Genomic DNA, 13,750 nt, shown 5'->3' with positions numbered 1-13,750 from the left:
AGTTTAAGATCATTAATGTCTGTGAAGGATAATAAAATTTTTTGTATTCTTATTTAGCGAGCAATGGAACACTGAACACTTAATTTTTCTTATAAAATTCAAGATTCTGAGAATACTCTTACAAAAGCAGTAACAATATGAAAAAATTTATGGGATTTCATTCAAGAAATATGTGTGCAAAGAAAAAAATTGTATTTCATAGTTGGATTCCAGGTACAACAGTGTGTGTAGGGTCATTGGGTGGACTAGATGTTAAGACATTTGAAAAGATGAATGTAAAAAAAGTGATGACAATTGGAATTCACAAGTAAATGACTCAGATAATGTTGTAAACACTCAACTCCAGATGACATGAATAAAAAGAGAAAATATTTTTAAGTGACAAGAAAGTTATTATATGGTAAGACAACTCTTCATATGGCAACATCAGATAGGTCAACAAGATTAAACAGAATGCTTCCCCTGGCTATTCGGAAAGTACACATCACCCACAGATAATGAAGTATATGGTACACATGGTGAGAAATTGTTTTAAATGGTGATTTCCTGCCAACATTCCGTTTTACTTTAACTCACAAAACACCGCTTAACATCTTTTTTCTGTTTCCCTCACATTTAGGGGTCCCCAACAGGACTAATTCAAAATAAGCATAGTCAAGCCTTTTACTTGAACAAATAACCAAGTCATTATCCACAAGACAGCAGTCAGTGTTCTGGCAGAGCATCAGAAACTAGCAATCTTTCAAGTTAATTGGAAGCCACTGCCATTTTGAATCTCATGGCAATGTAACACAATAAAAACAAAATAAAAGTACGAGAAACATATAATCATAGCCTCTTAGCAATAGAAAAGTCATATAGCCCAATCTCTATCTCAGTGAAGGATTGACAGCCTCCCTAGGAAATGATCATCAATCTCCTCCTAAACGCGTCCGTGGCAGGGAGTGTGTTGTAGAGAGAGTTCCTTTATTTGGAAAGATATTGTTGCAAAAAACACAAAATACATCAACAGCTTCTTCTACTTGACAATTTTTCAGATATTTTAAGAAGCAATGATGTCTCTGCTTAATCTGTTCTTCTGCAGACTGAGCCTTCATAGCTTCCTTAACTTGTTTGTCACAAGTGGAGCCTCCAAATCCACTAGGTGAATAATGGTTTTCAATCGTCTCTTTCGGTGAAGCACCTATAACTGCATTTAGTGCCCCATCTTCAGAATGATAAACATAGTCACAGAGGAAGAGTAAGTTTCCTAGATCTGGGCACTGAATCATAACAAATACAGTTGAATGTGTTGTTTATTTTGGGGTTTTTTTGAGAAGTATACCTGTTTACTTCTTCACTTTCGTCAGAACCAGTGGCCAAATAAAATCTCCTCCTGCTAATCCAGATCTCACATCGTTGTGAAGTCATGTATATTTTTGAAAATACAAATGCAAAATGTTACAGGCAGTCCTCCTGCATTTCATCTCTTTGGTTTCAGCTCATCATCACAGTTCTTGTGACCTCCACACTTCTGGCATACTGGACGTCTTCACACACTGAAACACATGGTGGTCTCCCCTGCCCCAAGGCCTTTGCATTTACTGCTCCTTCTGCCCAAAAGATTCTTTCCAACCTTATCCCACCCCCCACACACTTGCTTAACTCCCTTCAACTAGCTTGCTAACCTTTACTTATTCTTTAGCTCTGACTTTAAAGGTACTCCTGGAGGGCCCCAAAAAACACTCAGAATGGGTTACTGCCAGTTATATGCTCTTCCTACACAAGGAAGCGCTCATTTGTAACACTGTCAACACCTGTGTGCCACACTAAGCTGCGAGCTCCGTGAGTGCCCTGTTTGTCTTCTCTGGTGCAGCCCAGGCAGCCAGCAGATCTGACGCCTAGGAGGCCCTCAGTAAGTAACTAGTGAGTGACAGTCAATGAGAATTTTTTTTTACTATGCCGTATGTCAGCAATCTTTATCTGTCATTCATCCACCTCTTTTATAACTACTAAAGTAATAAAGAATTTCAAACAGGAAAGAGATAAGGTGTTTTAGAACATTTCATTAATTAATATTTCTAGATAATATTGTAGTTATGCTATGAATCTTCTTATTTGTTCTACTTTCTCTAGATGGATAACACAATATATTTTGCCAAAAGCGAACATAAAATTATAATATGCTGTATCAACAATATTTTTTTTCAGTAGTACTGCTTGAAAGCACATGAATCTTTCAAGAATGGGATATAGTGAAAAGAACATAAATTTCAAGACCTGTTAAACCTTTACTAGCCACATAATCTTGGAATAGTTATTATAATTTCTTAATCTATTAGGAGAAAAATCACTAAAACATATATGATAGATGATTGTAGGAATTAAATAAAATATGTTAATAGCTCTCACCACCTCCATGACCTCCCCACTCAAGTTTGGTATTAACAAAACCATTTAGTCTAAAAGTTTACCCTGGAAATTTAAAAAGTATCAATATTAAAATTACCGTCCTGTAATTTCCAGAAACAACCATTTAAAAAATTTGAAAAACATCTCCGCTCTCCAGACTTCCGATTCCTCTCCCACTTTCTCTGATTCCTGAAAGATTACAAACATAGATACAACTACAGCAAGATTTTCAGTGCCACAGAAATAATTTGCCTTTATCTGGGACTGAGAACCTACTTTAAAAACAGTGAATGGCCCTCGTGTTTTCACTCCTGTCTTTCATGCACAGTCACACACAGTTTGAAGAGTGATCTGTTTAAGCGAAAAGAACAAAAGAAACGTAGAAGTTGTGCAGTTGTGCATGCTATTTGTAATCTAATATCAGATTATGTTCCCCAACCTCCTTTGTTCATATTACTCCTAAACCCGCAAACACAGTCTGTTGCTTCTAGCATTTTTCAAAACCTCCAATTTGTTATTCAGACTTCCTGAGATTATTCTTAGAGATACACAAAAGTATAAAACATTTATATGCCCCTTTATAAAATGTGAACATTTTCTTTCACATATTGAGCTTAAAATGATCTCTAGACTGACACAATGGTATCTTTAGATGATCCTCTGAAGTTTTTCACAACTGCAGAGTTTGTATTGTATTTTAGCAACTCTTTGTATTCTTCAGCTCTCTCTCCTTCTAGGATGTTTAATCATACTTTTTTTGCATAAATATTTAGGAATTTGTTGTTTATTGAAATAGACATATAGAAAGGGCACAAATCATAATTTATGACTCAGTGAATTCTCATCAAGTGAATACATCCTTGTAACCAACTCCCAGCTCAGGAAGCAGAACCCTTCAAGTATCCAAAATGCCTTTATTCAGTCATTCCCTGTCCTTCCTCCCAAACAAAATAATCACTATCCTCACTTCTAATATATCAGATTAGCTTTCTGGGTTTTGCAGTTTATACAAATAGATCATACACTATATTCTCTTTTGTGTCTGGCTTCTTTGTTCAGCCTATTTCTAAGATTTATCCATTCTCATTGTTGCATAGTGTTCCATTGTATGAACATATCAATCATATTTATCCATTCTATCACTGATAGATACCTAAATAGCTCACAGTTTGGAGCTATTTCAAATAATGTTGATATGAACATCTAAATTCATTTCTTAATGGGGAAAATATGGATGATTTTCTGTTGGAACTATTCTTGGGAGAGAAATTGCTGGATCATACGTTATGCGTATATTCAGATTTAACAGATACCGTCAAACTGTTTTCCAAAATAGTTGCACCGATTCCCACCCCTACCCACAGTACATATGAGTGCCAGCATGATATACAGCTTTCTGAGTCCTTTACTTCTAATCTAACTATGTCTCTATGTTTAAAGTGGGTTTCTTGTACAGGAAGTAGAGGTAGGTCTTGTTTTTTTCAATTGATTCTGGAGTCTCTGTCTTCTAATTGGTATACTTAGATCATTCACAATTAAAATGACTATTGATGCATATGGTTTAGTAGCTACTATATTTGTAACAATTTTCTAACTGTTGCCCTTGTTCTTTGTTTCTTGTTGTGTCTTCTGCTCTTTCTGCTTTCTCTGGTCTTAACTGAGCATTTTATGTGATTCCATTTTTCTCTTCACTCTTAGCATATCAATTATACTTCTTTTTAAAAAGTTTTATTGGCGCTGTCTTGGAGTTTCCAATATACACTTAGAATTATTCTAATTCCACTTTCAAATAACACTATGCCACTCCATCGGTAGTACAGGTACTTTATAACAGAGTATTCCCGATTCCTCCCTCCTGTCTGATATGACATTGATGTCATTCATTTATCCACAAGCTATAATCATTGTTGCTATTACTACTTTGAACAAACAGCTTTCTGCTACATCAATCATATATAAGAAAACAAAGGATTATATTTTATTCCTTCTCTAACACCATTCCTTTCTTTACGTAGATCCGTTTCTGACATATATAATTTTCCTTCTCTATGAAGAACTTATATACACAATTCTTGCAGAGTAGGATTATTGACCACAAATCCTCTCAACTTTTTTGTCTAAGTTCTTATTTCTCCTTCACTTTTGAAGGATAATTTCAATGGAATTCTAGGTTAGTAGCTTTTTTCTTTCAACACTTCCAAATGTTTTTGGTCTTCTGAGGCTATGTTACTTGTATATGTTCTTTGAAAAATGATGACCACGTAGCTTCATGGATATATTTTCCTCATATACATAGAATAATTGCTAACATTTATTGAATACTGATTCTGTGTCAGATTCTCTTATGTGCTTCATGTGTATTTGCTCATTAATCCTCAAAACTTTCCTGTGAGGAGATATTATTATTATTATTGCAGATGGGAAAATTAAGGTTTTTAAGTAACTTGCCATATATCACCCAGGTATCAAGTGCCAAACTACCTTGCTGTGGTGCCTCCTGATTCAGTGTATCCTGGGACATTTGAATAGAACAAATGCCCAGCTAGTTTGGTCCTTTTTTCCATTGCTAAAATATCCTTAATAATATTGCTGTATGCTGTCCCACCACAGCAGTCTTCTCAAATGACAACCGGAAAACCCTACCAGCAGCTCAGCAGATACACTGTTCTTTCATAACTCTTTCTTCCTGCTCCTATATAGGATCCTAAATCTTTAGCTGAGGTCATCCCAATGTAACTAAGTGAAAACCCACTATTTAGAGGCAGTAGTTTGTTAACATGACTGTGAATTTGTCTTTCTCCCACTCTGATCCAATCAAGAAACATCTTCCCTGAACCGAAGGAGGTGTAACCATCAGCAACGCCTTCAATCGTGGCTGCCACAGACTGCGGGCGCAAAGAGGCGGCAGAGAGAGGGCTCTTCACTGCAAGGTTTCTCCGTGTGCTCTACAGCTATGCTGCTTTAAGTGTGCTCTGGGGACCAGCTGTATCGGCATCGCCTGGAATCTTACAAATGCGGAATCTCAGGCTCCACCCAGACCGACTGAATCTTCATCTGTCAAGATCCCCAAGTAAGTTGAACGCTCATTACATTTTGAGAAGCACACCTCTATTGACTATACCTGAAGGCGTTCTTCAGAGGTCCTTAGAGTTTTGAACACTTTCAGTATTAGCTCTAAGAAAATGGGTAAGTTATAATAGTCGTCACCAACATTTTTGACCATGTACCACAATTAGCATAATTTTTTAGCATAAATGGTTAATTTCTAAATTTCTTTTTATAAATTAGGTACAGGTATTAGTATAATATATTTTGTACCTTATAAAAATATGCACAAAGCAGAAAGGGAAGAGCATAAGGTAAAGGTAAAATAAATAACAGTTTTATTGCTTTTCTTTGTTTTCCTTTTTTTTTTTTTTTTTGAGGAAGATTAGCCCTGAGCTAACTGTTGCCAATCTTCATCTTTTTGCTGAGGAAGGCTGGCCCCGAGCTAACATCCGTGCCCATCTTCCTCTACCTTATATGTGGGATGCCTACCACAGCATGGCTTGCCAAGCAGTTCCATGTCTGCACCCGGGATCGGAACAGGTGAACTCCAGGCTGCCGAAGCGGAATGTGCACACTTAACCGCTGCGCCACACGGCGGGCCCCAAAATAAACAACATTCTAAATAGTTAATTTAAATGTCACTAAAATATTTAGCTTTCACTAAAATTACTGATAATAATTAATGATATGCTATATAGCATATGTATTTATATTTATTACATAATATTAATAATAGTGTGAGAAATATAATTAAATACTCAGAATTGTAAAAATTACTTCTTTAACATTATGATGCAATCATTTAAAGGTATGATTCTAAATTCAGGTTATTTATATACTTAATTTTAATGACTATCATATCTAAGAAATACAAGGAGCAAATATACAAGGGATACAATATACAAAATATAAATGTCATGAGAATCATGTAAAATGACACTGGATATAAATCTATCTGTATTTCAAAGAATTATTATTATTATTTAAAATTAATTACATTATTAGTATATTTAAGTTATAATATGGCTGATGAAAACTGTTGCTAGGAAGAGAAATGGGAAATGTGCTTTTCTTATTTTATTTGTGTGTTTTTTCCTCATTAATGTTATCCTTAATGAGGTCTATTTATACAAAATCTTTGAAGTTACTTGTTGATTTTGTATATCTGTAAATCTACCTACTACAGCATCTGTAAACTGTGATATGTGCAAGATGTTGAAACCAAGAGAACAAGCGTGGGCTCTATGCCCATCTCCAGGCTGGGGAGCTCCTTCATTCCAGTTTACCTCACGTAGGGTGTGAGACACACTATCTATCATCTGTAATATGCACCCAGTGGACTTGACCGTGTCCCTTCATACATTTTATAGCAGTGAGATTTAATTTATTTCTTAAGTTTTCTTTAAAAAAAATTACATATGGAAGCTCTGATGCATTCTTTTATCTCCCAATATGTATCCATTTTGCAGATACTGAGATGAATCCTGCTGATGCTGGAGGGTAAGAAAGGCAAGGAGGACTGAGCCAAACCGGTGTGTGGGCAAGGAGTGAGCCAGGAATGTGGAGCCCCTCAGGTAAAGAACCAAAGCAAGGGAAGGAGTCAAGGGTCATAATTCAAGGACAAGTCCACAGGAAGTCGTGTCTCATTCAATCTGGGAAGAAATCTCTTAGGAAACAAGATTGGTAAGAAATAGGAAGTACATTGCAGTCAACAGATGGCAGTACAGATGGGGAAGAATGGAAAAATCTCCAGAACTAAGAGACATTCGAAGAAGCCCAGCAGCCTGAACTCCTTATAGGAGCAAATGGAGAATCTGCTATGTGATACTATCCGTGAAAACATATTGAGTTTCCCTCCTCAGGCAGAGAGCAAATAAATAAAGACTTTCTATATCTGTTATATCTAATTAGCAATGCAAGGTTCAAACCAGTCGACAGATAACAAGAGTTCATTGAACACCTGTGAGATAGAGCTACTGTAGTCCCATCTTCCCTCTAGAAGCCTCAAACCTGATTAGAGAGAAAAGACAAACATATAGAGAAAGTAAGATAACAGCCACGTTACTATATAATAACGTTTATAATTCATCAAGCATCTACCATCTGCCAGGAGTGTTAGCTGCATTATAACATAATCAAATATATAGCAACTCAGTGAGGTTCATGTTGTTATGTTTATATATAGCAACTCAGTGAGGTTCATGTTGTTATGTTTATATTATAAGTAAACAGAGCCCAGAGAGCAACCTGCTCAAGGCCGCATCCACACAGGCACTAATCGTCAAACCTGATTTGTGAATCCTAGAAGCCGACTATGCCCTTGCTCATAAGCGCCAAGTTACATGTGCTACTGATACAAAATTAACCACCAAATAGGTGACACACAAAGCAAGAGCCATAGGAATTGTGATGTGTGAGAAGTTTGGGGGTTTTTTGGTATTATTAAAAAATGTGATTATTATGTGTTAAGTGAGATGAAGGAACACATGTAATATATATGCAGAGGATATTCACTGGTCTTTTCTGACCTTGCTTTTTCTTGGACACGTATTGCCAGCACAAGTGATGTATTGGACAGCCAGAAGCTGGTGGTCAATTTTAGGTTTACTGTGAACCCCTGGATTCAATGAGTCTACCTTCCTTCACTTCCCAATGTGAGCAAGCATAAAGTTAATGGTGTAGGACTAATGCTATCATAAATTTCCAGCCACTACTGAGCTATTTGCAAGCTGCTTGTCACTATATACTGGATTTTCTCACCCCAACTCCCTTTCTCATTATCCACCACCAACCATTTCTTTATGACTTTGTGCTTCATCATGAGAGAAACACAGCAAATTCTAACAAATTCATGAAATTCACCTCTGCCCTCCAGATGTTTGATGTGTGCCACATTTGAGAAATCCAGTAAATCAATGGATGCATGTTGCTAAATATCTGCTTAATCTTGCCCCTACAGGATGACCTTGAGAGTATTCATCTCGAAATTGGTCATAATTTACATGGTATTCAATCAAAGAGAAAGAAATTTTCATCCCACCGATTATAGTTTATGCTCTTGAAACCCAATAATAAACAAAACTAAATTATGAGAGCAACATCTCTAGAATAGAAGGACAAAATGTAATGAGATGTTTGTGCCTTGTGTAATATTGGTTTTAGTGCTTTAGCTCAATAACGTTACTCACTTGGGTTTTAAACAACTAGCCTTAAGAGTACTATTTTCAAAGAGGCACTCCAGATATGTGAGATATTTCATCCAGTTTAAAAACTACAGTTTTGACAAATAGAATACTTTTGGAAGAAGCAAAGGAAAGAATCTGGAAGTGATATAATAAATAACAAAAAAAAGTTAAATCTTGATTAGTCTGGAAAAGAAACGCAATTGGGAGAAATATCATCAAACATTTACTTGTCACTTTCATTCACTTCAATCCCCATGCAAACCACTATCCTCTTCGATGATCAAGCTTGCACTTTGTCTTGGGCCTTCATATACCTGCCTAAATTGGCAACAGCTGCTCTAGTCAGAGGTCTTTTCCTCTTTGAAGGTTGTCTTGACATCCAACCTCTTCCATGAGAGTCAAGGCTTCCTTTGTGCAGCTTCTGTAAAAACTCTGGATGTCCTTCCATCATAGCTTTGATCACATTGACTATGACTGTTTGTTTATTTGACTTGCTCACAATTCAAGGATAGAGATTTTTGAGCTCCATTTCCACATTTAGGATCTGTTACAAACTTTGGTCATTAGATATGCAGTAGATGAGTGAATGGATGAATAAATGAATGAATGAATAGCATAAGGAAGGTAAAGTAGACTTGCACTCTTTTGCTTTCATGTGTCCTCCAGCCAACGGGTGGAAAGATGAGTTTGCCAGATTAGGCAAATAAAAATACAGGATGCCCAGTAAAATCTGAGCATCAGATAAACAATAAATAACTTTTTTAGCATAACTATGTACCAAATATTGCATAGGAATCTTGTATTTTATCAGGCAACCCTAAAAGTGTAAAGACATAAATATCAGCTCAACATAAAAAAAAAAAAAGCTTCCAGAATTATGGTTGGTACAGAGACCTTTTCAAGAAAGCAAGCTCCTGGTTCTTATTGTTTGAACATGGGATGGATGTTAGAGGAGCTCTGAACATATCTTTGCCTTTGGAAAATCCTTTCTTGCCTCTTTCTTATTAAGTAGTTCATTTTGATGAAATTTGCATACAGATATACCTCGGTGTTGAGAGTGAACATATTCCACGTGCACCTTCGGCACTCCACATTCAAGTGGTTCTTTCAACCGCAAAACTCTGCTGATCATATATCTATCAGTTTTTTTTGAAGACTAATTTAAAATACAGTGCATTATTGGTATATTTTAAATACATTTAGGTTTGAATTGACCAAGCTACTTTTTAATTTTAATTCCAGCTCTGCTCTAAGCAAAAGTGTCCTAAGTTCTTTTAACTCTACCATAGCTATGAAACACAAATCCTATTACCTGCCTCACTAGGTACCCTGTGGGTTGAAGGGTTCAGTACAGTCAAGATGTGCACTGTTATGTAAAATGAAAAGTTATCAGTATTATTACAATCCAGCTAGGGTTCACATCTTTCTTACACATTCTTTTTCCTAGCCTTAATTTTGTATTTTTATCAACTATGATTTCCAAAGGTGTTAATAAATTCTAAAGGATTTAGACTCAAAGAAAAAATTACTATATAATTCAAGTATTGACAATAGTAGTTAGAATAATAATAATAATAATATCATAGCACCAAATAAAATAGCAGAACTACCTGGAAGTCTAATTAGCTGCAAAATCTATTAAATTATTCCAAAATAACAGAAAAATATATAGCAACCAATAAAAATAATATTCTTCTTCAAAACTCTAATGCAATTATGCTGTACCAAATAATTATGATACACCACAAAAATAAAGGCTATAAAAGTACTTGACATGAGTTTGAAACACATGAAATTGCCATATTTTACCTATGAAAATGACAATTTCATGTGGTTCAAAGCACAAATAAGCCACCGTCTATGAATTTTCATAAAGAATGGAATGCGTCCTGTTTATTTTCTGGAAATACTTTTCATCAGAAAATTTGTACTTTATAGCTAAATGCAAAATAATGAGAGGAAATTTTAAACATAGTGGTCTTTTAAAGTTTCTGAGAAAGGAGAAAATAGCAGAGTGCCTGTTATTTAGTACTTGCTAAATAAGTGTTAGCCTACAAAGAGTGAAATGAAGAAATTGAACATTTTAGTTGACTGGCATAGACTCATTCTATATAAGATTCCAGCATGATGCTGTCATTCCACTAGCATTTGTGAAGCTGTCACCATGTGTAAAGCATAATTCTATGTGCATTGAACTCATTTAATACTTGCAACAACACCTTTATTACTCCCATTAACGGAAAAGAAAACTTAAGAACAGAAGCATAGGTAATTTGTCCAAAGTTGTGCAGTTAGGTAATGAAATAGGAGAAATTCAGATCCAAGATTCAGTCTCCAAAGCAAACCTTGTTAGTAACCACGCTACTTAAGTTGTACAGCAATCAACAGGAAATCTCTATTGTTATTAACAAACTCATATTTGGCTTCTTCCTATACATTTTTAGTTGAAATAAGATCACCACATAAAACATAGGAGATCGAGGCAAATTTGAATTTCAAATACATGAAAATTTTTTTTAGTATATCTCATTTAATATTTGGGAGATACTTATTCTAAAACTTTATTTATTGTTTATCTGAAATTCAAATTTAACTGTGTGTCCTGTATTTTAATTTGTTAAATATGACAAGTTTAAAATTAAAAATAAATTGATGTACAAAAGTGAGTTTTGACATGCTGTTTTGCTGATATTTCTGTGCGTGTAGCCATCTCATCTAAATAGCAATTCTACCAGTTAGATCCCAATGTTTTTTTCCAACAAATATGCACACCTGTCTTCTGAATGTCAATAAAATCCTTTGCCCTGCCAAAAGTTCCAAAAATGCCTTCTGACTCTTTATCGTTAATGAACTTTAGTTAAATCTGACCCAAAAATATTATTATGAATTGAAATAATTAGTAAAGTAAGATTTATAATAGTGGATTATACTACTTTATAACATTTATCACAGTGGATCAATCTAGAATTTTGCTTTTTAATTAAAACATTATGCTAGTAGGATGCAAATTGAATTTTTAAATAAACTTTTAATTTCAGAATAATTTTGATTTATGGAAATGTTAGAAGAATATTACAGAGCTCTCCAATACCCCATGCCCTTTTTCCCCTATTGTTAACGTTACCACAGTATGTTTTCATAATTAATGAACTAATATTGACACCTGAAATCAATACTTAATTCAGATTTCCTCATTTTATACCCAATGTGCTTTTTCTGTTCCAGGATTCCATCCAGGATAACAGGTTGGCTGTCACACATCCTTAGCTTCATCTTGGCTGTGGTACTTTTTCAGACTTTCCTTGTTTTGGATAACGTTAAGAATTTCGAGGAGTACAGGTCAGGCATTTTGTAGAACGTTCTTCAGTTTAGATTTGCCAGATGTTTTTCTCATGGTTAGGTAGTGATTATGAGAGTTTGGGAGAAAGACTCCAGAGGTAAAACGCTACGCTCATGACATCATATCAAAGGAACATGCTGCCAAGATCACTTATCATTTATTATGTTAACCTTGTGGTAGTGTTTATGTGGTTTCTCTGCTATAAAGTTACTCTCTTTTTTTCCATTTCCATTCTGTACTCATTAAAGGAAAGTGACTGTGTGCACTCTACATTTAAGGGGTGAGGAGTTGAGGGGAATTATAGTCTAAATGTTTGTGTCCCCTCAAAATTCATAAGTTGAAATCCTAAGCCCTAAAGGTGATGATTTTGGTAGGTGGTGCCTTTGGATAGTGCTTCTGAGGTCATGAGGGTACAGCTTTCATGAATGGGATTAGTGCTCTTATAAAAGAGATCTCATGGAGCTCCCTAGTCCCTTCCCCCATGTGAGAATAAAACTAGAAGTCTGCCATCTGGAAGAGGGCCCTCACCTAACCATACTGGCACCTTGATCTCGGCCTTCCAGCCTCTAGAACGGAGAGAAATAAAATTCTGTTGTTTATAAGGCACCCAGTCTGTGGCATTTTGTTATAGCAGCCCAAATGGACTAAAACAAAGGGGGATATCGAAGTGAATTATTTGGAATTCTTCTGCAAAGGAGATCTGTCTATTCATTCATTATTCATTTGTTCAATAATTTATTTATATCTGTATAGATTCATGGATATTTACTTCATACTTTGGATTATAATCCAATACTATGTTCTTTATTTTATTGCTCAATTTTCCTGGCTTTGTCATTGGAAGCTTTTCAGTTGACTCTTGTGTCCTTCTGACATTCTCTTATTATTTTGGTTTTTTTAAGCACTTTCTTACTTTCTGACATAACAAGAAGATCCAGGTTCAAATTGTTCCAGATTTGCCCATGGGACTCTTTCAGTTGGCTCATATATTCCTTTGATGCACTCCCATCCTTGTGGGTTATTTCTTTTCTTAACGCTTACTTTCTGTAGCTACAAGATGCTCCAGGCTCATTGTATATTCCCTGCCTCAAACCTCAAAATCAGCCATTTCTCCAAGGTGCCTTGGTTCTTTTTATTAGTACATGATAATAGGAACCAAGGTCTAGGTGCTAGGTGTACTTGTTGCTGTAGGGGTGTCATTGCCTCTAATCTCTCTCTCAACAGGCAGAGCTGTGACACATATTTTGTATACTAACCTGTGTATATACACATATCTACATCTATATCCGTATATATCTATATTAAGGTAAACATGAGTTCCTACTGAAATCTTGGATTTTCATCCAGTACCACATGGTTCATTCTAGACTCTTCCCCCCACCTTGACTATCCGTAACCTCCCACTCCAACAGTGAGAAATCTGGTTCCCACCTCTACCATCCACTTACTTATTTGTTCAATCCCAGTTTACATGTACAGTGGTTTCAGAATTGTTAACCCATACTCTCATGGAAAACAATTTTACCAGATAGAGTACAATGATTATGTACAGCTCCTAGATTTACAGTTCCCACTCACTTCCATGGGTTTTTATGTCAGCACCTTTCTTTCTCCATCCCTTTCAATGAGGTTATACCATACATTGTAATATAGATTTTTTTCCATCACAGTTTGCTTTCCCTGTGGGATCCCACAATCTCCTAATTGATTTTTTTTCATTATTTGCACATAAGTAAGGTTCACTCTTTGTGGTCTAAGGTTCCATGGGTTTTGACAAGTATATAGT

Source organism: Equus przewalskii, chromosome 4, assembly GCF_037783145.1.
Source record: "Equus przewalskii isolate Varuska chromosome 4, EquPr2, whole genome shotgun sequence".
NCBI lineage: Eukaryota > Metazoa > Chordata > Mammalia > Perissodactyla > Equidae > Equus > Equus przewalskii.
Note: the sequence above shows the minus strand (reverse complement) of the source record.